The sequence below is a fragment of the Bombina bombina genome, chromosome 3 (genome assembly GCF_027579735.1).
Source record: "Bombina bombina isolate aBomBom1 chromosome 3, aBomBom1.pri, whole genome shotgun sequence".
Taxonomy (NCBI): Eukaryota; Metazoa; Chordata; class Amphibia; order Anura; family Bombinatoridae; genus Bombina; species Bombina bombina.
Genome location: NC_069501.1, coordinates 380210479 through 380233584, shown reverse-complemented (window position 1 = coordinate 380233584; position 23106 = coordinate 380210479).

The following is a 23106-nucleotide window of genomic DNA, read 5'->3' as shown; positions in this document are numbered from 1 at the left end:
AACTTTCTTACCCGAACTGGAGCCGTGTGCGGTAGGTTACTACTAGAAATCCCTTCTTCTGCGATCACTTTGGTAGATTGTATCGCTCCCGCTCGCTGCTGTTTTCACGGGCTGCGGCCATGATTCTATGCGGGTTAGATAGAGAAGCGTTGCTCCGTGAGATGACTCTCGCTTCTGCAGGATAGCAGCTCACTGTTGCTCTTAAGTCTCAGGGAGGTATTCCTTTATCTGTCAGCCACTTTTGGGTCGCATGATAGCTGTTTAGTACTCTTAGTTGGCTCAGTACACTCAGAGCTTAGTGATTAAGCAGCCATCACCATGCTCCTCCAGGCTCCGCCCCCCGCCTTTTTATTTTTATACAACTTTCAAATTAATTTTTTTCAGCAAATTTGCTGTTGGTATTCTTTGTTGAAAGACAACCTAGGTACGTTCATAGGCCGATTTCTAAACTTTTGAAGGCGCCTCGTATCTTAGTAGATTTTACAGTTTTTCACAATTAAACAGTGCTCACTTTTGTGTGTCAAATAGATAACATTGTTCTCACTTTCTGTGGAGTTATGCAGGAGTCAGCACTGATTGCCTAAAATGCAAATCTATAAATAGCATTGAGATAAGAGGGCAGTCTGCCGAGGCTTAGATAAAAGGAAATCACAGAGTTAAAAAGTATATTAATATAACAGTGTTGGTTTTGCAAAACTGTGGAATGGGTAATAAAGGGATATCTATCTTTTTAAACACTAAAAAAGTCCAAGTAGACTGTGCCTTTAAGTATATTTTTGTTTTCTACTGCCCTATACGCCATTACATGGTGTGTTTTCCCTATTTTTCTCCCTATTTTTAGTAGAATGTTTGATCTCCCCAGGAGAAGTTGTGCTATTCAGCAATATAGGTAACTTGCTATAGGTGCATTTACTGAAATGAGTATCTGTCTTTCACACATTAAAGAGTCAGAAAACTGTGTTTTATAAAAACTAGTAGTTCATTTGTAAACTGCATTTATAATATTTTGTGACTGAAAATGTTATTAAAATAATAATCCTTACCTTAGTTTTCTTATTTTGAATAAGCCGCTTCATGCCGCGGTCTAGCAATAGCTGACAGCCCCATGAAAAAGCAACTGAAATGGGTCCAAGCAATCGGCCAATCATATCTTTTATTCTAATGATGGAAATAAATATTCAATTCGGCAATGCGCGATCCCGCTCGCATGTGCATCAGAATAAGATTTTGGGGGATATCTATCAAGCCGTCAACCTGAAATATGCTGGAATTCCGCAGCATAATTGTGGCGAGCTTGATTCGACCTAGTTATCAAAGCCTACAGACCTGCAAAAGTTGAAATTTGTGATGTAACATGTAAATTGCTCTTAGGTCTCCCTAAGAGTAAAAGGGGAAACCAGACGTGGACTCCTTGCACACATGCCCTAGAGATATGCAACTCCATCTTACTGACAAGGCCCAAGAGAGGCCGAAACGTACATCTGGGGTTTGTTGTTTGTCTTGTTCAGAGAAGAATTGCCTGGTATTTCGGAACTGGACTGTCATTGGGCAGGATCAGACTGATATGCTACAGGATATTTGTTCTCTGTAAAAAGGCATAGTGTGCAAAAAGAGACTACACCCTGAGTGGCACTGGCCTTGTGGACAAGCACGGAAGTTTTTCTAGCTATTGTTCTGTCTCAGTGAGTGCGTCTCTCTAGTTTCTTGATTGTAACATACGATCCGCCAGTCTAAATCTGACACAGATCGATGCTTACGTCATTACAGATGTCCCGAATACAAATTCGACTCTATCTGACACCTTTTGCAAGTTAACAATTTTCTAACAGGTACGCTCGCCGTTATTCCGGCCCAGCGTACCTGGTTTTCAATCCGCTACCCTAGAGGCGGCGGATGCCAATGGCCCTTAAAAGGGCCTTTTGCGGGGCATTGCCCCAAAGAAATCAGCTCTTTTATCTGTAAATAAAAATACAAACACCCCAAACAGTAAAACCCACCACCCACAAAACCAGCCCCCCAAATAATAACCCTATCTAAAAAACCTAAGCTCCCCATTGCCCTGAAAAGGGCATTTGTATGGGCATTGCCCTTAAAAGGGCAGTTAGCTCTGTTGCATGCCCAGACCCTACTCTAAAAATAAAACCCACCCAAAAAAACCTTAAATAAACCCCCCGATGATCCACTTACATCCAGCCGGCAAGAAGTCTTCATCCGGGCAGCAAGAAATCTTCATCCGGGCGGCCTCTTCCATCTTCATCCAGATGGCGAAGTCTTCATCCATGCGGCCTCTTCTATCTTCATCTATCCAGAGCAGAGCGGATCCATCCTGAAGACATCCGGCGCGGAGCGGGTCCATCCTGAAGACATCTGACGAGGAACTCCTCTTCAATACGGTCTCCGCCGTAAACTGGATCTTGAATGCAAGTGACGTCATCCAAGGTGGCGTCCCTTGCATTCCTATTGGCTGAAAGGTTCCATTCAGCCAATAGGAATAGAGCTGTTAAAATCCTATTGGCTGTTCCAATCAGCCAATAGGATTTGAGCAGCTCTCATCCTATTGGCTGTTCCAATCAGCCAATAGGATTGAGCTCTCATCCTATTGGCTGATTGGAACAGCCAATAGGATGATAACTGCTCAAATCCTATTGGCTGATTGGAACAGCCAATAGGATTTTAGTGGCTTTAATCCTATTGGCTGACTGGAACCTTTCAGACAATAGGAATGCAAGGGACGCCATCTTGGATAACGTCACTTGCATTCAAGATCCAGTTTACGGGGGAGACCGTATTGAAGAGGAGCTCCTCGCCGGATGTCTTCAGGATAGACCTGCTCCGCGCCTATTGATTGGAACAGCCAATAGAATGCGACCTCAATCCTATTGGCTGATTGCATCAGCCAATAGGATTTTTTTACCTTTAATTCTGATTGGCTGATAGAATTCTATCAGTCAATTGGAATTCAAGGGACGCCATCTTGGATGACGTCCATTAAAGGAACCTTCATTCTGGAAGAGCCGTCAATTGAAGAGGATGCTCCGTGCCGGATGTCTTGAAGATGGAGTCGCTCCGCGTCGGAAGGATGAAAATAGAAGATGCCGTCTGGATGAAGACTTCTGCCCGTCTGGAGGACCACTTCTTGCCGGCTTCGTTGAGGACTTCTTGCCGCTTGGATGAAGACTTCTCCCGGCTTCGTTTAAGATGGATGTCCGGTCTTCAAAAACTGTAAGTGGATCTTCAGGGGTTAGTGTTAGGTTTTTTTAAGGGTTTATTGGGTGGGTTTTAGTTTTAGATTAGGGACTTTGGGCAATGGAAAAGAGCTAACTGCCCTTTTAAGGGCAATGCCCATCCAAATGCCCTTTTCAGGGCAATGGGGAGCTTAGGTTTTTTTAGATAGGATTTTATCTGGGGGGTTTGGTTGTGTTGGTGGTGGGTTTTACTGTTAGGGGGTTGTTTGTATTTTTTTTTACAGGTAAAAGAGCTGATTTCTTTGGGGCAATGCCCCGCAAAAGGCCCTTTTAAAGGCCATTGGCAGTTTAGTTTAGGCTAGGGTTTTTTTATTTTGGAGGGCATTTTAATTTTGATAGGGCTATTAGATTAGGTGTAATTCTTTTTTATTTTTGATACTGTGGTTTCTTATTTTTTGTAACTTAATTTAAATATTCGATCATTTCTTTTTTCTTTTTTACAATTTAGTGTTTGTTTATGTAATTTAGTTAATTGTATTTAATTAATGTAATTTTTTTAATTGTAGTGTAAGGTTCGGTGTGACTCAGGTTAGGTTTTATTTTACAGGTACATTTTTATTTATTTTAGCTAGGTAGCTAGTAAATAGTTAATAAATATTTAGTAACTAGTCTACCTAGTTAAAATAAATACAAACTTAACTGTGAAATAAAAATAAAACCTAAGATAGATACAATGTAACTATTAGTTATATTGTAGCTAGCTTAGGGTTTATTTTATAGCCAATAGGATTTTTTTACCTTTAATTCTGATTGGCTGATAGAATTCTATCAGTCAATTGGAATTCAAGGGACGCCATCTTGGATGACGTCCATTAAAGGAACCTTCATTCTGGAAGAGCCGTCAATTGAAGAGGATGCTCCGTGCCGGATGTCTTGAAGATGGAGTCGCTCCGCGTCGGAAGGATGAAAATAGAAGATGCCGTCTGGATGAAGACTTCTGCCCGTCTGGAGGACCACTTCTTGCCGGCTTCGTTGAGGACTTCTTGCCGCTTGGATGAAGACTTCTCCCGGCTTCGTTTAAGATGGATGTCCGGTCTTCAAAAACTGTAAGTGGATCTTCAGGGGTTAGTGTTAGGTTTTTTTAAGGGTTTATTGGGTGGGTTTTAGTTTTAGATTAGGGACTTTGGGCAATGGAAAAGAGCTAACTGCCCTTTTAAGGGCAATGCCCATCCAAATGCCCTTTTCAGGGCAATGGGGAGCTTAGGTTTTTTTAGATAGGATTTTATCTGGGGGGTTTGGTTGTGTTGGTGGTGGGTTTTACTGTTAGGGGGTTGTTTGTATTTTTTTTTACAGGTAAAAGAGCTGATTTCTTTGGGGCAATGCCCCGCAAAAGGCCCTTTTAAAGGCCATTGGCAGTTTAGTTTAGGCTAGGGTTTTTTTATTTTGGAGGGCATTTTAATTTTGATAGGGCTATTAGATTAGGTGTAATTCTTTTTTATTTTTGATACTGTGGTTTCTTATTTTTTGTAACTTAATTTAAATATTCGATCATTTCTTTTTTCTTTTTTACAATTTAGTGTTTGTTTATGTAATTTAGTTAATTGTATTTAATTAATGTAATTTTTTTAATTGTAGTGTAAGGTTCGGTGTGACTCAGGTTAGGTTTTATTTTACAGGTACATTTTTATTTATTTTAGCTAGGTAGCTAGTAAATAGTTAATAAATATTTAGTAACTAGTCTACCTAGTTAAAATAAATACAAACTTAACTGTGAAATAAAAATAAAACCTAAGATAGATACAATGTAACTATTAGTTATATTGTAGCTAGCTTAGGGTTTATTTTATAGGTAAGTAGTTAGTTTTAAATAGGAATTATTTAGGTATTAATGTAATTTTTATTTAGATTTATTTTAATTATATTAAAGTTAGTGGGTGTTAGGGTTAGACTTAGGGTTAGGGGTTAATAACTTTAGTATAATGGCGGCGACGTTGGGGGTGGAAGATTAGGGGTTAATAAGTGTGGGTAGGTAGCGACGACATTGGGGGCGGCAGATTAGGGGTTAATAAATGTAGGCAGGCATCGGCGATGTCGGGGGCGGCAGATTAGGGGTTAATAAGTGTAATGTAGGTGACGGCGACATTGGGGGCTGCAGATTAGGGGTTAAAAAGTGTAGGTAGGTGGCGGCGACGTCGGGGGCGGCAGATTAGGGGTTAATAAGTGTAGGTAGGTGGTGGCGATGTCGGGGTGGCAAATTAGGGGCTAATAAGGGTAATGTAGGTGGCGGCGATGTCCGGGGCGGCAGATTAGGGGTGTTTAGATTTGGGGTTTATGTTAGGGTGTTAGGTGTAAACATAACTTTTTCTTTTCCTATAGGAATCAATGGGGCTGCGTTACGGAGCTTTACGCTCCTTTATTGCAGGTGTTAAGCTTTTTTTAGCTGGCTCTCCCCATTGATGTCTATGGGGAAATTGTGCACGAGCACGTAAAACCAGCTCAAAGCAGCGCTGGTATTTGAGTGTCGTATGGAGCTCAATTTTGCTCAATGCTGCAATATTGCCTGCTAACGCTGGGTTTATGAAAACCTGTAATAGCAGCGCTATAGCGGTGGAAATAACTTCCAAGCTAGCACCGAGCCACTCATAACGCAAAGCTCGTAATTTAGCCGTTAGTAATTTTTTATTGTAGATTTCAATAATTTTAGTAGGGTTAGTTTTTTTTTAATATGTAATATAGTTAATTTAATTTGTAGTTTAATGTAATTTTAGTATAATAGTTAGGGTAGGTTAATTAATAGTTTAATATAGTTTAATTTAATTCTAAAGGTAAGTTTTAATTTATTATGAGATAGGGATGTTGTAATTTTAATGTAAAGTTAGCGGGTTGTTAGGTTTAGGGGTTAATAGCTTTAATTTAGTTTATGGTGATGTGGGTGGCTGGAGGTTTAGGGGTTAATAGGTTTAGTTAATGGTAGTGATGTGGGAGGCCAGGGTTTTTTATTTAGTTGCAGCGGGGTCCGGGATCGGAGGAATAGGGGTTAATACTTTTATTTAGTTGCGGCGAGGTCCGGCAGCGGCAGGATAGGGGTTAATAACTTTATTAAAGTTGCGGCGGGTCCGGAAGCAGCGGGATAGGTGTTAATAGCTTTATTAAAGTTGCAGCGGAGTCCGGGAGCGGCAGGATAGAGGTTAAACACTTTAGTATAGTGGCGGTGTTTAGTGACAGAGTCCACAGTCTCAAAATGACTCAAGCACCAGTAGTGTAGATAGGGTGTGCAAAGCTGGAGGAGCCACTGCTCAAAGACTCCCAAATATCAAATAAAAAGAAAATCCAGCAGCACCACAATGGTTATCTTTCAAAGTTTTATTAGTACCTGGAGGTAAAAAGATGACGTTTCGGGCTCAGTAGCCCTTAATCATAGCATATCATATGATTAAGGGCTACTGAGCCCGAAACGTCATCTTTTTACCTCCAGGTACTAATAAAACTTTGAAAGATAACCTTTGTGGTGCTGCTGGATTTTCTTTTTATTTGGTGTTTAGTGACAGGGTATAAATAAAGTTAGTAAAAAGCCAAATAGCAGCAAGATCGATGATTGCTAGTTAACAACAGTCCGCTGCTCATCGCCCCGTACTTGGTGTGCGGCATTTTGTCGGCTTTTTTATAAATATGGAGAGCGTATTCAGGTCCGCGGCCGCGATGTTAGGTGAGTCTATTGGTGCCGTTGAGTGCAAGAAAATTGACGGCTTGATAGATGGCCTCATTGCACTGCAGTATTTTACTGTAATTACTATAAAAACATTGCTGTGCAGAGGAGTAAAAAATCAACATGATTTTGTAGGAGTATTCCCTGATATATCATTATTATATAATTATTATGCATATTATGCTCGCTTGTCTAGGGTGATTTCTTTCACTTACCTGACACTGATATGGAATACAGAGTTCATAACGCTACAGCGCTAAACACTACTCATTTGCATACCAAGAGTAATGATCACGTGTTCGCTATAGAGACACAGACAAATACTCCTCCTACTGAAAGCCTTGCAAAAGAAATGAATCATGGGATTAAATATGGAGGTGCACGCTCCCAAGGAATATATGTAGAGACATCCGTGAATGGCTTTGCATAATGAGGTAAACGGAGGGAGTGCAAAATAGGGAATTTTTATATTAAGTTTATTCGATTAAAACTTAAAAAAAAAATAACATCTAATTATGAAAAATCATTTTAGTATATGTTTGTTTGAATAGTTGATTTTATTTTTGAAGGTTTACTGTCCCTTTAAAACATTGCAAACGCTCAATCAGTGACTGCACCAGAGAACATAAAGCGTTTATTGATCATACTGTAAGAAGTGCATTTGTGTGTAATTTCACATCATATTGTCCCCTCCAAATCTTTCTTCCATGCCATAGAAAATAACAAATTATTTGCATGAGTTATTTCTTGAGTAAAGGGTCTTGAGTGAAAATCCTATTGGCTGATCCAATCAGCCAATAGGATTGAGCTTGCATTCTATTGGCTGATTGGAACAGCCAATAGAATGCAAGCTCAATCCTATTGGCTGATCCAATCAACCAATAGGATTTTTCCTACCTTAATTCCGATTGGCTGATAGAATCCTATCAGCCAATCGGAATTCAAGGGACGCCATCTTGGATGACCTAATTTAAAGGAACCTTGATTCTTCATACACCTGTACCTGCCAGACTCGTAATACCGTTAAAAAGCAGCATTGGGACCTCTCAACGCTGCTTTTTAAGGCTAACGCCAAACTCGTAATCTCGCCGAAAGAATTTAATTTTCTTTGGGTACTCAGAAGTGGTGAGGCCATCCTTCTTGGACATTTTACTTATTCACCTTTTCATTAATGGACCTCCATATCATCATCATGACTTGTCATGAAGTAAATATGTTAGTTAAGATATCACTGGAATGATGTGACATAAAAAGGTAATGGATGCCACTGTGTAACTCGCACTTAGAAATAGAAGAGATCATTCATCTCTAGTTTCCTCTTTCAATGTTCTACCCTAGGCACTGGCGTGTGGTTGCTTTTCTACTTATTGAATCACCTCCACACAATAACATAGGACTGGAGTCAAGAGCATTACTACAGGGGTCTCAGGGATCTCATCTAAGAGTGAGCCCACACATCTATGGGGCCCATCTCACCCTGCAATCAGTGGTGGCATTGCTACAGGGAAGGAGGCTGATGGTCCACATGCATCATTTCAGGCCCCTCTGTGTATAAAACAGGGCTCACAATGTACAGAAAATGTCTGCATTTGCTATTATAAATATGGTTGCAGGGTTTCTTAGATTGCTGCAACAGCAGTGGAGGCTCTTCCATAAGGGCAGTAGGGATAGTGCCCTACTAGTTTGTTTTTTTTAGGAAAAAATAAAATGCCATTGTAAGGTGGAACAGTCAGATAATTTGTTTATTTTTCTTCAGGAGGGGTTGGGGGTAATTTAAAATAATAATAAAAAAAGTTTCTAATAAAAAAACCCATATAATACAGTCAAGATCTAAGGGTTTTGTTTTTTGTTTAAATTTGCCCTGTGTGAGAGCACTTTACACGTACTCAATCTGCCCCTATAAAGAGATTTCTGAAGTTACCATTCAGTCTTCTTATGGGTGTTTAGTCATAGACGTCCTTGAAAAAAGTAGAGGGCTCCTATCCTTCCATTGACTGACAGCATGGGGGTGAGGTTTCTAGTGAGCACCGGACAGCTTTCACCCTCCAACACAAGTGATTGTCATAAATAGATATGCAAGAAATAGGCCACGATGGATGTTTTAGGTTAACATATTAAAAAACTTGCAGATGCAGTCAACTGTCAAGTTTTATCTTTGTGCAGTGAGGGTGCATTGAAAACATAATGATTAGAGTACTTACTGGCAAGTGTTGGAAAAGAGCACCCAATAAAACAGTGTTGGAAGAGAGCACCCACTAGCAATTATTGGGTAAGAGCACATGGTGACACTGTGCTAATGTCAGTGACAAGCACTTGGGGAGATCACCCAAAGTCACATGCTGCTGTAAGAAGAGCACTGGTCACACAGTGTTGTGTCATGAGATAGCACCAGTGAGAAGTGCTGAGCGAGAGCACACAGGAGGAGGATCTGAGCACTTCACCTGCCTGCCACGGCCATATTCCTCTGCTTATCCAGGCCGAGACGCACAGTGCAGCGCAAACAAAAGGTAAGTGTGGGTGAAACAGGTTGGTTACATTCTATCCGCGTGAGTGGTCACACTCATCTTGCTGCATGTTTGCCAGTTATTACTAGGTCAGTAGTTATACAGGAGATCGGGAGCAAGTAGTTCCTGAGTTATTTGTACTTTATACGCAGCACTGCTTGAAGTAGCAACCCAAAACACACATACACACACACACTGCACCATGTTACAAGTTACCCAAGATGCACACCCCACACACAAAACTCTGTGGCCTAAACACATAGCTAGATTTATCAAGCCCTTTTCTCCACTTTGACTGCAGGTTCGCACAAGCGTACCTGCAGTCACAATATAACAAGCAGAGGTCATCATACCGCTGCTTCCCTACCCTGTTCTCCACCTCTTATGTAAAGAATAGCAATCTCTCTGGTCTCTTCCGATCGGGGAGATTAACAGCTCCTGCCCACGTGTGAATGGCTGTGCGTGGGCAGGGGGCGAGGTTGCATGCAAGCTCAATGGAGCACTTGTGTGCAATGTTAAATGCGGGCAGTGGATTGAGGTGCACAGTGCAGTGCCCACCCTACCTGGAGGTACACCCATGCATATTCACTGTTCATATTACTGATACTCACACACACAAACGCACACTTCATATTACCTATTTCCACACACACACTACACACATATACAAATAGTAACACACACTACACACTCTCCACATTTAAACATTCAGGGGCCGAATTATCAAGCTCCTAATGGTGCTTGATGCCCCTTGTTTGATTGGAACAGCCAATAGGATGAAAGCTGCTCAAATCCTATTGGCTGATAGGAACAGCCAATAGGATTTTAGTGGCTCTAATCGTATTTGCTGATTGGAACCTTTCAGCCAATAGGAATACAAGGGACACCATCTTGGATGACGTCACTTGCATTCAAGATCCAGTTTACGGCGGAGACCGTATTGAAGAGGAACTCCTCGTCGAATGTCTTCAGGATGGATCTGCTCCGCACCGGATGTCTTCAGGATGGACCCGCTCCTCACCGGATGGATGAAGATAGAAGAGGCTGCATGGATGAAGACTTTGCCAGCTGGATGAAGATGAAAGAGGCCGCCCGGATGAAGACTTCTTGCCGGCTGGATGGATCCTTCAAGCGGAACTTCAAAAACTGTAAGTGGATCATCGGGGGTTAGTGTTAGGTTTTTTTAAGGTTTTTTTGGGTGGGTTTTATTTTTAGAGTAGGGTCTGGGCAGTAAAAGAGCTAAATGCCCTTTTAAGGGCAATGCCCATACAAATGCCCTTTTCAGGGCAATGGGGAGCTTAGTTTTTTTTAGATAGGGTTTTTATTTGGGGGGGTTTGGTTGTGTGGGTGGTGGGTTTTACTGATTTACTGTTTACTGAAGGGTGATTGTATTTTTTTTACAAGTAAAAGAGCTGATTTATTTGTGGCAATGCCCCGCAAAAGGCCCTTTTAAGGGCCATTGGTAGTTTATTGTAGGCTAGGGTTTTTTTATTTGGAGGGGGGGGCTTTTTTATTTTGATAGGGCTATTAGATTAGGTGTAATTCTTTTTTTATTTTTGATACTGTTTTTTTTTATTTTTTGTAACTTAGTGTTTTTTAATTCTTGTAACTTAGTGTTTATTTTTTTTGTAATTTAGACATTTTTAATTGTAGATTTAAATAATTTTAATGGGGGTAGGTTTTTAAATATGTAATATAGTTAATTTAATTAGTAGTTTAATGTATTTTTAGTATAGTAGTTAGGGTAGATTAATTAATAGTTTAATATAGTTTAATGTAATTTTAGTATAATAGTTAGGGTAGGTTAATTAATAGTTTAATATAGTTTAATGTAATTTTAGTATATTAGTTAGGGTAGGTTAATTAATAGTTTAATATAGTTTAATTTAATTCTACAGGTAAGTTTAAATTTATTATAAGATAGGGATGTTGTAATTTTAATGTAAAGTTAGTGGGTTGTTACGTTAAGGGGTTAATAGCTTAATTTAGTTTTTGGCGATGTGGGGGGCTGGCGGTTTAGGGGTTAATAGGTTTAGTTAGTGGTAGTGATGTGGGAGGCCAGGGGTTTAGGGTTTAATAACTTTATTTATTTGCGGTGGGGTCCGGGAGCAGCGGGATAGGGGTTAATAACTTTATTTAGTTGTGGTGGGGTCCAGGAGCGGCGGGACAGGGGTTAATAACTTTATTTAGTTGCAGTGGGGTCCGGGAGCGGCGGGATAAGGGTTAAACTTTTTAGTATAGTGGCGGTGTTTAGTGACAGGGTATAAATAAAGTTGGTAAAAAGCCGAAAAGCAGCGAGATCGATGACTGTTAGTTAACAACAGTCTGCTGGTCATCGCCATGTACTTGGTGCGCGGCTTTTTGTCGGCTTTTTTTATAAATATGGAGATCGTATTCAGGTCCGCGGCCGCAATGTTAGGCGATGTTAGGCGAGCGTATTGGTGCCAGTGAATGCCATATAGTTGAGGCTTTGATAAATAGGCCTCAGTGCCTTAATGCTGATGTATACAAAACCATTTCAATGTCATTAAACACATTTTGTTATCTCTCATCACATCCGCTACTAGACACATAAAAACACACACATATACACATGTAAACCAGGGGAGGTCACAGATGGGCATCCTGATTCCTTAAAATGTATTACATGGCAACCAGTGTTCCTAGAAGTTTCATTTTAAGGATACTTTACATATATATTTGCATGAATTTTAACATGTTCCAATAAAGGATTGACATTTTAGAGAAATATAAGGTGCTGTGAACATTCTATATTGTGGATATATATATTTGCAAAAACCATTGAATGACTTCTTAAAAATGTGTTGCTTGCTCAGAAAAACTTTCCTCCTTCTCTTGAAATACTTGAATGTGTCCCTTAGCCAAGAATTTGCCTTGTTTTTCTTAACAGCTTTTAGTGCTGCTTTTGGTTCCAAGCCCCACACTAAGCTAATAATTTCAGGTGCTAATCTCTGTTTAAGACCACTTAAGGATTATACACTACAGTACCTATATATATTGCAGTGGATGGGCGGAGCGCTCAGGGGTTTTATTTCTAGGGGTCTAGTGCCCCACCATCTTTAAAATTATTTAGCCACCAATGCAAGAAGTCTTCATCCAGACAGCATCTTCTATCTTCATCCAGACGGCATCTTCTATCTTGATCCATCCGGCGCGGAGCGGGTCCATCCTGAAGACATCCGGCACAGAGCATCCACTTCATACGGTCGCCACCGTAAACTTGAACTTCAATGCAAGTGACGCCATCCAAGATTAGAGCTGCTAAAATCCTATTGGCTGTTCCAATCAGCCAATAAGATTTGAGCTGCTAAAATCCTATTGGCTGTTCCAATCAGCCAATAGGATTGAGCTCTCATCCTATTGGCTGATTGGAACAGCGGCGGGATAGGGGTTAAACATTTTAGTATAGTGGCGGCGTTTAGTGACAGGGTATAAATAAAGTTGGGAAAAAGCCGAATAGACGCGAGATCGATGACTGCTAGTTAACAACAGTCCGATGCTCATCACCCCATAATTGGTGCACATCTTTTTGCCGGCGTATTTCATATATAAGGAGAGCGTATTGAGATACACGGCCGCGATGTTAGGCAATGTTAGGCGAGCGTATTGATGCCGGTGAATGCAATATAGTTGACGCTTTGATACATATCCCTCATACTGTAAACACATAAATACATATGTACGCATATATATAGACAAATAAAAAAGTGCATTGGAGCCCTTTGCAGTCAAGTAGCTGAAAGTATGAGTATCATATTTATGCAATATTGTTATTTAATACAGGGTTTAACTGTGTTTGTACTTTTAATATATCTCATTCCAATGTTCTTCACATAGGGGAATATGTTCTAAATATGTTTAAATAGATATTCCTATATATATCTGTATATATCTATACCTATATATAATTATATATATATATATATATATATATATATATATATATATATATATATATATATATATATATATACAAAATACCAATAGGATCCCACACTCACTACTCCAATCCAGCCTCCGGGGTGCACTTAAAACAGTAATATGCAAAGTAGAAAGAAAGGCACTCTCCGTGTAGCATAAATTCAATTTTACTAGATGAACGTTTTTGGGGTTGCCCCCGTCCTCATATATATATATATATATATATATATATATATATATATATATATATATATTTAATAGATAGAAAGATAGATATAGATAGATATTTTAACAAACAAACATCAGATATATAGAAATATGTATTTATGAATAAATGGAATGTATTATTCTACGTGAAGAACATTGGAATGTGAAATATTCATATTTCATGTCGGGTTAGAGAACTTTAGAAAACCTGGTTTGCGCTCAAGTAAGGGAGTTTTTTCTCCAGTTTTCACACTCCATTGAATTCTATGGGGGAATAAGTTAACACGGTCGTGATTATCTAACTTCTGCTTTGGTGAAAACTTTTTACTTTCAACTTGTAATAAGCTGAGTACCAAAAAAGTGCAAAATGCTTACTTCTAGAGGAGTTAGTGCGAGAGTGTGAGCGATAAATAGCGCTCCACTCGTAATCTAGCCCTTGGTTTGTATATATAGCATAAGAAATACTTTATCAATTGCTATGATAAACTAAGATGCTTTGACTCTTATACCTGCACTAAAGCTTATTGGATTTCATCAAATATAATCCAACCTTCAGGTATAATTATTGTAACTTGAACAACGCAGAGCTTTTGTGAAGCCAGGTTATACTTATCAGGATTAGTTCAATAAGAACAATTCCATTTGTCTTGTCTTTTATGTTTCCTTAACACAGCATTAATGCACTGCAGGTGTCTGACAATAGAAGTTTACATACATATTGATAAAGCTGTCACCTTGCTTATTCACTGGCAGGTACATACATGAGACAGCTTTAAGGGAGTGACCTTTATCAGTCTATTTATGGGAAACATGTTTTAAAATCTCAAGAAAAAAGGAAGACCCAAAGGGGAACTGATACTATGTTTCATAAAATGGTACAAATTAGTGTAAAAATGTATTTTCATGACAAGAATATATGCTGTATATTTATATATGCAATGGCATATAAGTGTTATTTATATATATATATATACAGTATATATATATATATATATATATATATATATATATATATATATATATATATATATATATATATATATATATATATAAAAGTATGTATATGTACATGTATATAATAGAAAAAAAGAAACAGAGATACACACCACCCTAACCAGCACATGGATTATATGAATCCAATTGAAAATACCACATTTAGGTGAAATTGCTCAAAAATACATTTTAAAGAAGCTATAATTGAGGAACAATTGAGCAGTAGATTCTCGGAGAGAGGTTCCCTGCAGCACTGGGAACAACACAGGCAACTAGGAAGCATTTGGAAAGTAGTAGTAATACTAAAAAATATAGGTAACCACTTACCCTGGTGAGAAAGTATAGCAAAAACTATCCTTTATTCGTCCACATAGTAAAAAGTCAAATAATTTAAGTTCAAGCGGTACACTGAGCTGTACTGAGCCTGTCACATTTGACTTTTGCAAAGATTAACATTTTGGGGTTATACCCCCATTCAGTGAATGCTCCAGACTCTAGACCTGAACCTACATCATAGAAGTATCTCATTTATATATATTCCTAATTGGCCAAATCATATAAGATACATGCTTTTAAAGGGGTTGGTTATTAAACTGCAAAACATTGCAAACGTTTCAAATGCTAGTGTTTTCTTTCTATCTAGATCTTCTGCATTACATAGCTTAAATTCTAATTTATACCTCACATGCACACAGACTCATGAGCACTGATATAAAATTCCACAGTTTAAATTCTATCTAACCAACACTGATACTTAATACCTTAGTAAACCAGCAAACTGTTTAGGGTCCCTATACAACTTATAAGTAAGGAATTTATAAAATCAACCATTTCTAATTGTTATGGATTTCAAGGTAACTTGGCCTATCTTAGACTGATTCCTAAAATAAGGAAAATCCTGGATGCTGTACCTCTCTAGCACAAATATCCCAACGTGTTGTGACGGGTAAGGTTCCATAAATACTCTGCATATACAGTATTCATCTGGAAATCTCATCAATACTGTATATATTTGCATGCAGGATTAATAGTCAAAAATAAATATTTTGAAGTCTTTTACTGTATAAGATGATTGAAAGAAATGAGTTCAATGCTTATTATATTCCAGTGTTGTTTTTTACTAAACCTTTTTATATATAAGGAATATGGCTTCAAAAGCTGAGAATGTTATGTTGAATCATGCCTCTAATTAATGATTTAGGAATTGGAATGGTGCATGATAGTCTAAATATTTAGTAAATTCCATGTAGATTTTATTTCAGTTAAACAAGCAGAGCAGGGTGATATATCAAAGAGGATTAGCCCTGGACTACTTCCGATAGCAGGGATGTCAGCCTATAAGATTGCTCAACACATACTAAGCAAAGCAGTTATGGGGAAGTAGGAAGTGATGTGTAAGGGGCTCCCAGCCCCTGTGAGTGGTTTACATGTTTTTTCAGAGCCATATTTTGTTTAAAATGTCATTTGCGTGTTCCAGGGGTACATGGTTACAGCTTTTGCCATGCTTGTACCATAGGGACATGGTTTTATGGAACTCCAAGGAATCAATTACTTTATGGCTATACTTTGGCTATACTTTGGGACACTGAACCCAATTTTTTTTTCTTTCATGATTCAGATAGAGCATGCAATTTTAAGTAACTTTCTAATTTACTCCTATTATCAATTTTTCTTCGTTCTCTTGCTATCTTTATTTTAAAAGCAGCAATGTAAATCTTAGCAGCCAGCCCATTTTAGGTTCAGCACCATGGATAGTGCTTGCTTATTGGAGGCTTACATTTTCCCACTAATAAGCAAGCATAACCCAGGTTCTCAACCAAAAATGGGCTGGCTCCTGTGCATCACATTCCTGCTTTTTAAATAAAGATAGCAAGAGAACGAAGAAAAATTGATAATAGGAGTAAATTAGAAAGTTGCTTAAAATTGCATGCTCTATCTGAATCATGAAAGAAAAAAAATGGGTTTAGTGTCCCTTTAATATAGATGTATATGTTTCTCTTCCTCACTACAGTGTCTGAGAACTGAGTGATATTATAATCCAGCTACTTTATCTTCTACAACCTTCTGCACTTAGCACTATCATCAGAATATTAACCAGAAAAAAACTATGCTTTGCTAAATCTGGGCTGTTATCAAAGCCACTCATCATAACTAATGCTATTGTTGTTCTAGCAAACCTAGAGTAAGTGTATTGCTTATGCTAAAAGGTTATGTATCCATAAATTATGTTACATTAATAATTCATGTAATTTGCCAATTAATTATTTGAGGTCAACAACTGCTAAATTTGGAATTAACAAAAACTTGTTATATATTTTTTTCCAAATAAATAATAACAAATACCTAGATTATGAGTTTTGCGTTACAGTGCGTTACGGCTTTTAAAGCTGAAAAAATGGCCTTTTCGCTAGAATGGCCAGGAACGCATATTACGAGTCGTGTCGGTATAACTATACCGCAAGCATTATAGCCTGTAACACAATGTCCATTCCGCATCTCAAAAAAATTACGTTTGAGTGTGGAATTTTCATAGCGCCGGTATTACAGGTTGTTGCTTGCATTACAGCCTATACCGACACAATCCATACCGCCTGAGAGCAGTAGTTATGGATTTTGCAAAACAAAAATGTTTCACAAAACTCATAACTAAACTGTTACAATTTACACTAACACCCATAAACGACCTATTAACCCCTAAACCGCATCCCTCCCACTTCGCAAACACTATATTAAACTTATTAACCCCATATCTGCTGCCCACCCACATTGCAACTATTAAATAAACCTATTAGCCCATAATCTCCCGCCCATCCACATCGTCAACACTATTTAAATATATTAACCCCTAAACCGCCACTCCCCGACATCGCCGCCACTAAGTAAACCTATTAACCCCTAAACCTCCGGCCTCCCACATCGCCGCCACTAAATAAACCTATTAACCCCTAAACATCCGCCCCCCTACATCGCAAAACACTAAATTAAACTATTAACCCCTAAACCTAACACCCCCTAACTTTAAATTAAAAAATTACAGTATAACTATATTTAAATAAATAACCTTACCTGTGAAATAAAAATAAACCTAACATTAAACTATAAATTAACCTAACCTTACTATTCTAATAAAATTAAAAAAAATGCCAATTAAAAATACTAAATTACAAATTAAAAAAAAAAAATTGAAAAAAAAAAAAGAAGCTTCAGTGTACGGCGATGACCTTATGAAGAGGACGCACCACGCACAGGATGGAATCGGCTTCCAGGATAGCTCCGCTCCGCTCCACCGAGATGAAGATAGAAGACGCCCCCCAGGATGGATAAAGGTGTTGCCCCCTGGATGAAGACTTGTTACCGCCTGGATGAAGAGGGATGTCCGGGCTTCAGGAATCGTAAGTAGATTTTATGGGGTTAGTGTTAGTTTTTTTTATCATATTTTTGAGTGGGGTTTTTTTTTAGATTAGGGCTTTGGGCAATTGTAAAATAGCTGAATGCCTTTTTAAGGGCAGTAAAAGAGCTGAATACCCTTTTAAGGGCAATGCCTATAAAAATGCCCCTTTAGGGGCAATGGGTAGCTTAGCTTTTTTTTAGAGTAAGGTTTTTTGTTTTGGTTAATTGGGTGGTGGGTTTTACTGTTGGGGGGAGTAAAAGAGCTGTTTGACTTAGTGCAATGCCCTACAAAAGGCCCTTTTAAGGGCTATTGGTAGTTTATTGTAGGCTAGGGGGTGTTTTACTGGGGGGGGGGCTTTTTTATTTTTTTAGGGCTATTAGATTAGGTGTAATTGTTTATTATTTTGTAATCTTAGTGTTTTTTATTTTTTGTAATTTCAGTGTTTTTTTGTAGTGTTAGATTTTTTTATTTTTTGTAGAATTAGTTTTTGTTTAGTACTTTTAATTGGTAGTTTTTTTATTTATTAGAATAGTAAGGTTAGGTTAATTTATATATTAATGTTTATTTTTATTTCACAGGTAAGTTTTTATTTATTTAAATATAATTATATTCTAAAAGGTGGGTGTTAGGTTTAGTGGTTAATAGTTTAATTTAGTGTTTTGCGATGTGGGGGGCCTGAAGTTTAGGAGTTAATAGGTTTATTTAGTGGCGGCGATGTGGGAGGCCCGAGGTTTAGGGGTTAATAATTTTATTTAGTGGCGGCGATGTCAGGGAGCGGCAGATTAAGGGTAAATAGCCTTTATTTAGGTATCGGCGATGTCGGGGAGCGGTGAATTAGGGGTTAATAACTTTATTTAGTGGCAGCGATGTCGGCGAGCAGAGGATAAGGGGAGTTTAGACTAGGGGTTTATGTTAGGGTGTTAGGTTTTAACATAACTTTCTTTTCCCTATAGTAATTAATGGGGTTGCGTTACGGAGATCGCCATTCCACACTTCAGGTGTTAGTTTTTTTTCTAACACTTTCTCCCCATTGATGTCTATGGGGGAAAGCGTGCACGAGCACGTCAAATCAGCCCTTGGCTTTTGTGCGGTATGGAGCTTAACGCACCATAACGCACAGCACAAAGAGGTTTTTCAGTAACTCGTAATTGCAGTGCTATGGAGAATGAAATGAAATTACGCAATTTTTCTGGCGTTATTTTCGGACCCTGTTTAGCGCAAAACTCGTAATCTAGGCAATTGAGAAGTATAAATATTTACACAGTGTAATTAAAGCATATCTGTATTTTTAGCAAAATTATTGCACATAAATATAAAAGATTACCAGGTACCAGTGTCCCAATTGTATTTAGGTCTTTCATAATTACAATTTATCCATACACAAAAATATGACAATGCTGTGGGAAATGCACTAAGTAAGAGTGCTGCCAATGATATTGGATGTGTACCCAGTTCACTGTAATGGGGTAGATTTAACAAGCAGGGGATGCTGCAATCTACCCCTGAAATTTTCGGCTCGCCGGAAACCTAGGTTAAGAAGCAGCGGTCATAAGACCGCTGCTTCTTAACTTGTCCGCCACCTGCAATCATCCCGATCCGATCGGGATTATTGACACCCCCGATTGGACACGAATGTGCAGGGGGCAGCATTGCACAAGCATTTCACTAGAAATGCTTGTGCGTTGTTAATAGCCGACAGTGTATGCTGTCTGCATTTAGCGATGCCGGGCAGACATGAATCATGTCCGCCCGGCATTTGATACATCTACCCCTAAGAGTGCAATCCATTGACATAAGAATGCTTTATTAAAGGGATATCTTACCCAAATGCTGAATCACTTGAAATTGATCCAGCATATCAGTAATTAACTGACTAGAAAATATGAAATGACTATCTCGAAGTAAAAAAAAGATTTTACCTCAATTTTTGTAGCTCTCTGGAGAAATTGCTGTTGTTAAGAGCTATCCTTCAACAACACCTATAGAATAAAATTATATGTGAACACTACTGCTCAGAAAATGCTAAAACGGCTAAGAAAAAAATCAGATGTTAAATGTAATTATTTATCCAGCATAAATTAAGATAAAATAAAACAAAACATACAATTTAAATGTAGGGTGACCATATTGCCTCTTTAAAAAGGGACACATATGAAAAATACATATGTCAGGGCTGTTTTCAGGGCTGGTTAAAGAAATGTTTTTGTATAAGAACCCTGACATAGGTATTTTTCAAATGTGTCCCTTTTTAAAGCGGCAATATGGTTAGCATATCTAAATGAGTTTTCAATATGCAAACTTATTCACAAGGGGGGTAGATTATAGAATTCAATGCCATTTAGCACTTTTGCTCGTGGGCAAACACTCCAGAAATAATCTTTTAACATGCACGTTACAATTTAAAATTAAAATATTTACATGCAAACGAGAGCTGATGCACACTAACTGTTGGACTTTGGATTTCACAAACTTGCTAACTTCTCCTCATGGACTTCAATAGGGAAAATAAAAAAAAACTACAAACTATCGCTTGCACGCTAACCTGACTTCATTCAACCAAGTGCTCTATACCCGAGATGAATTATGCATAGCTTACATACCAATGTTCTTCACATACAAATGTTCTTTTTATTTTTAAATAGATATTTATATATATATATATATATATATATAAATTCAGTATATTTTTAAAAAGAAAAATATTAACATAGCAGAGCTATATGAGAGTACTATGTATAAAGTAGGGGAATACAGCACTCAGCACAAAATACTCCTGATTGATCTGATATGCAGATTAAAGGCTGAAACATTTGTATCCAGACACAGAAACAACTGACACACCTCGGTTAACTCAAAAAGCCATGATATTTATTCCTTTCAATAAAACAAAGCATGCATGCAAATGCCACAACACATATAGAGCCCCACTGCAGTGGATAGACTAACCACAGTATCGCCTAGATTTTGAGTTCTGCGGCCAAGGGGGTGCGTTAGCTACGCGTGCTTTTTTCTGGCCGCACCTTTTAAATACCGCTGGTATTTAGAGTTCACAGAATGGCAGGGTTTTCAGTGTGTTAGGCTCCAAAAAGGGAGCGTAGAGCATAATTTAACGCCACTGCAACTCTGGATACCAGCGGTGCTTACAGACACGGCCAGCTTCAAAAACGTGCTCGTGCACGATTCCCCCATAGAAAACAATGGGGCTGTTTGAGCTGAAAAAAAACCTGCAAAAAAGCCGCGTTCAGCTCCTAACGCAGCCCCATTGTTTTCTATGGGGAAACACTTCCTACGTCTGCACCTAACTCCCTAACATGTACCCCGAGTCTAAACACCCCTAACCTTACACTTATTAACATCTATTCTGCCGCCCCCGCTATCGCTGACCCCTGCATATTATTTTTAACCCCTAATCTGCCGCTCCGTAAACCGCCGCTAGTTACATTATCCCTATGTACCCCTAATCTGCTGCCCCTAACACCGCCGACCCCTATATTATATTAATTAACCCCTAATCTGCCCCCCACAATGTCGCCTCCACCTGCCTACACTTATTAACCCCTAATCTGCCGACCGGACCGCGCCGCTATTATAATAAAGTTATTAACCCCTAATCCGCCTCACTCCCGCCTCAATAACCCTATAATAAATAGTATTAACCCCTAATCTGCCCTCCCTAACATCGCCGACACCTAACTTCAATTATTAACCCCTAATCTGCCGACCGAATCTCGCCGCTACTGTAATAAATGGATTAACCCCTAAAGCTAAGTCTAACCCTAACACTAACACCCTCCCTAAGTTAAATATAATTTAAATCTAACAAAATAAATTAACTCTTATTAAATAAATGATTCCTATTTAAAGCTAAATACTTACCTGTAAAATAAACCCTAATATAGCTACAATATAAATTATAATTATATTGTAGCTATTTTAGGATTTATATTTATTTTACAAGTAACTTTGTATTTATTTTAACCAGGTACAATAGCTATTAAATAGTAAAGAACTATTTAATAGCTAAAATAGTTAAAACAATTACAAAATCACCTGTAAAATAAATCCTAACCTAAGTTACAATTAAACCTAACACTACACTATCAATAAATTAATTAAATAAAATACCTACAATTATCTACAATTAAACCTAACACTACACTATCAATAAATTAATTAAATACAATATCTACAAATAAATACAATGAAATAAACTAACTAAAGTACAAAAAATAAAAAAGAACTAAGTTACAAAAAATAAAAAAATATTTACAAAAATTAGAAAAATATTACAACAATTTTAAACTAATTACACCTACTCTAAGCCCCCTAATAAAATAACAAAGCCCCCCAAAATAAAAAAATGCCCTACCCTATTCTAAATTAAAAAAGTTCAAAGCTCTTTTACCTTACCAGCCCTGAACAGGGCCCTTTGCGGGGCATGCCCCAGAGAATTCAGCTCTTTTGCCTGTAAAAAAAACACATACAATACCCCCCCCCAACATTACAACCCACCACCCACATACCCCTAATCTAACCCAAACCCCCCTTAAATAAACCTAAAACTAAGCCCCTGAAGATCTTCCTACCTTATCTTCACCATACCAGGTTCACCGATCCGTCCTCGGAAGTCTTGATCCAAGCCTCGGAAGTGTTGATCCAAGCCCAGGCGGGGGGCTGAAGAGTGACGTCCATCCTCGGGCTGAAGTCTGGATCCAAGCGGCGGCTGAAGAAATCCATCATCGGGCTGAAGTCGGAAGTCCATCATCGGGATGAAGTCTTCTATCAAGCCGCATCTTCAATCTTCTTTCTTCTGGAGCGGAGCGGAGCCATCTTCTTTCCAACCGACGCGGATCCAACCTCTTCAACCGACGCCTACTCGCCGAATGAAGGTTCCTTTAAGGGACGTCATCCAAGATGGCGTCCCTCGAATTCCGATTGGCTGATAGGATTCTGTCAGCCAATCGGAATTAAGGTAGGAAAATTCTGATTGGCTGATGGAATCAGCCAATCAGAATCAAGTTCAATCCGATTGGCTGATCCAATCAGCCAATCAGATTGAGCTAGCATTCTATTGGCTGATCGGAACAGCCAATAGAATGCGAGCTCAATCTGATTGGATCAGCCAATCGGATTGAACTTGATCCTGATTGGCTGATTCCATCAGCCAATCAGAATATT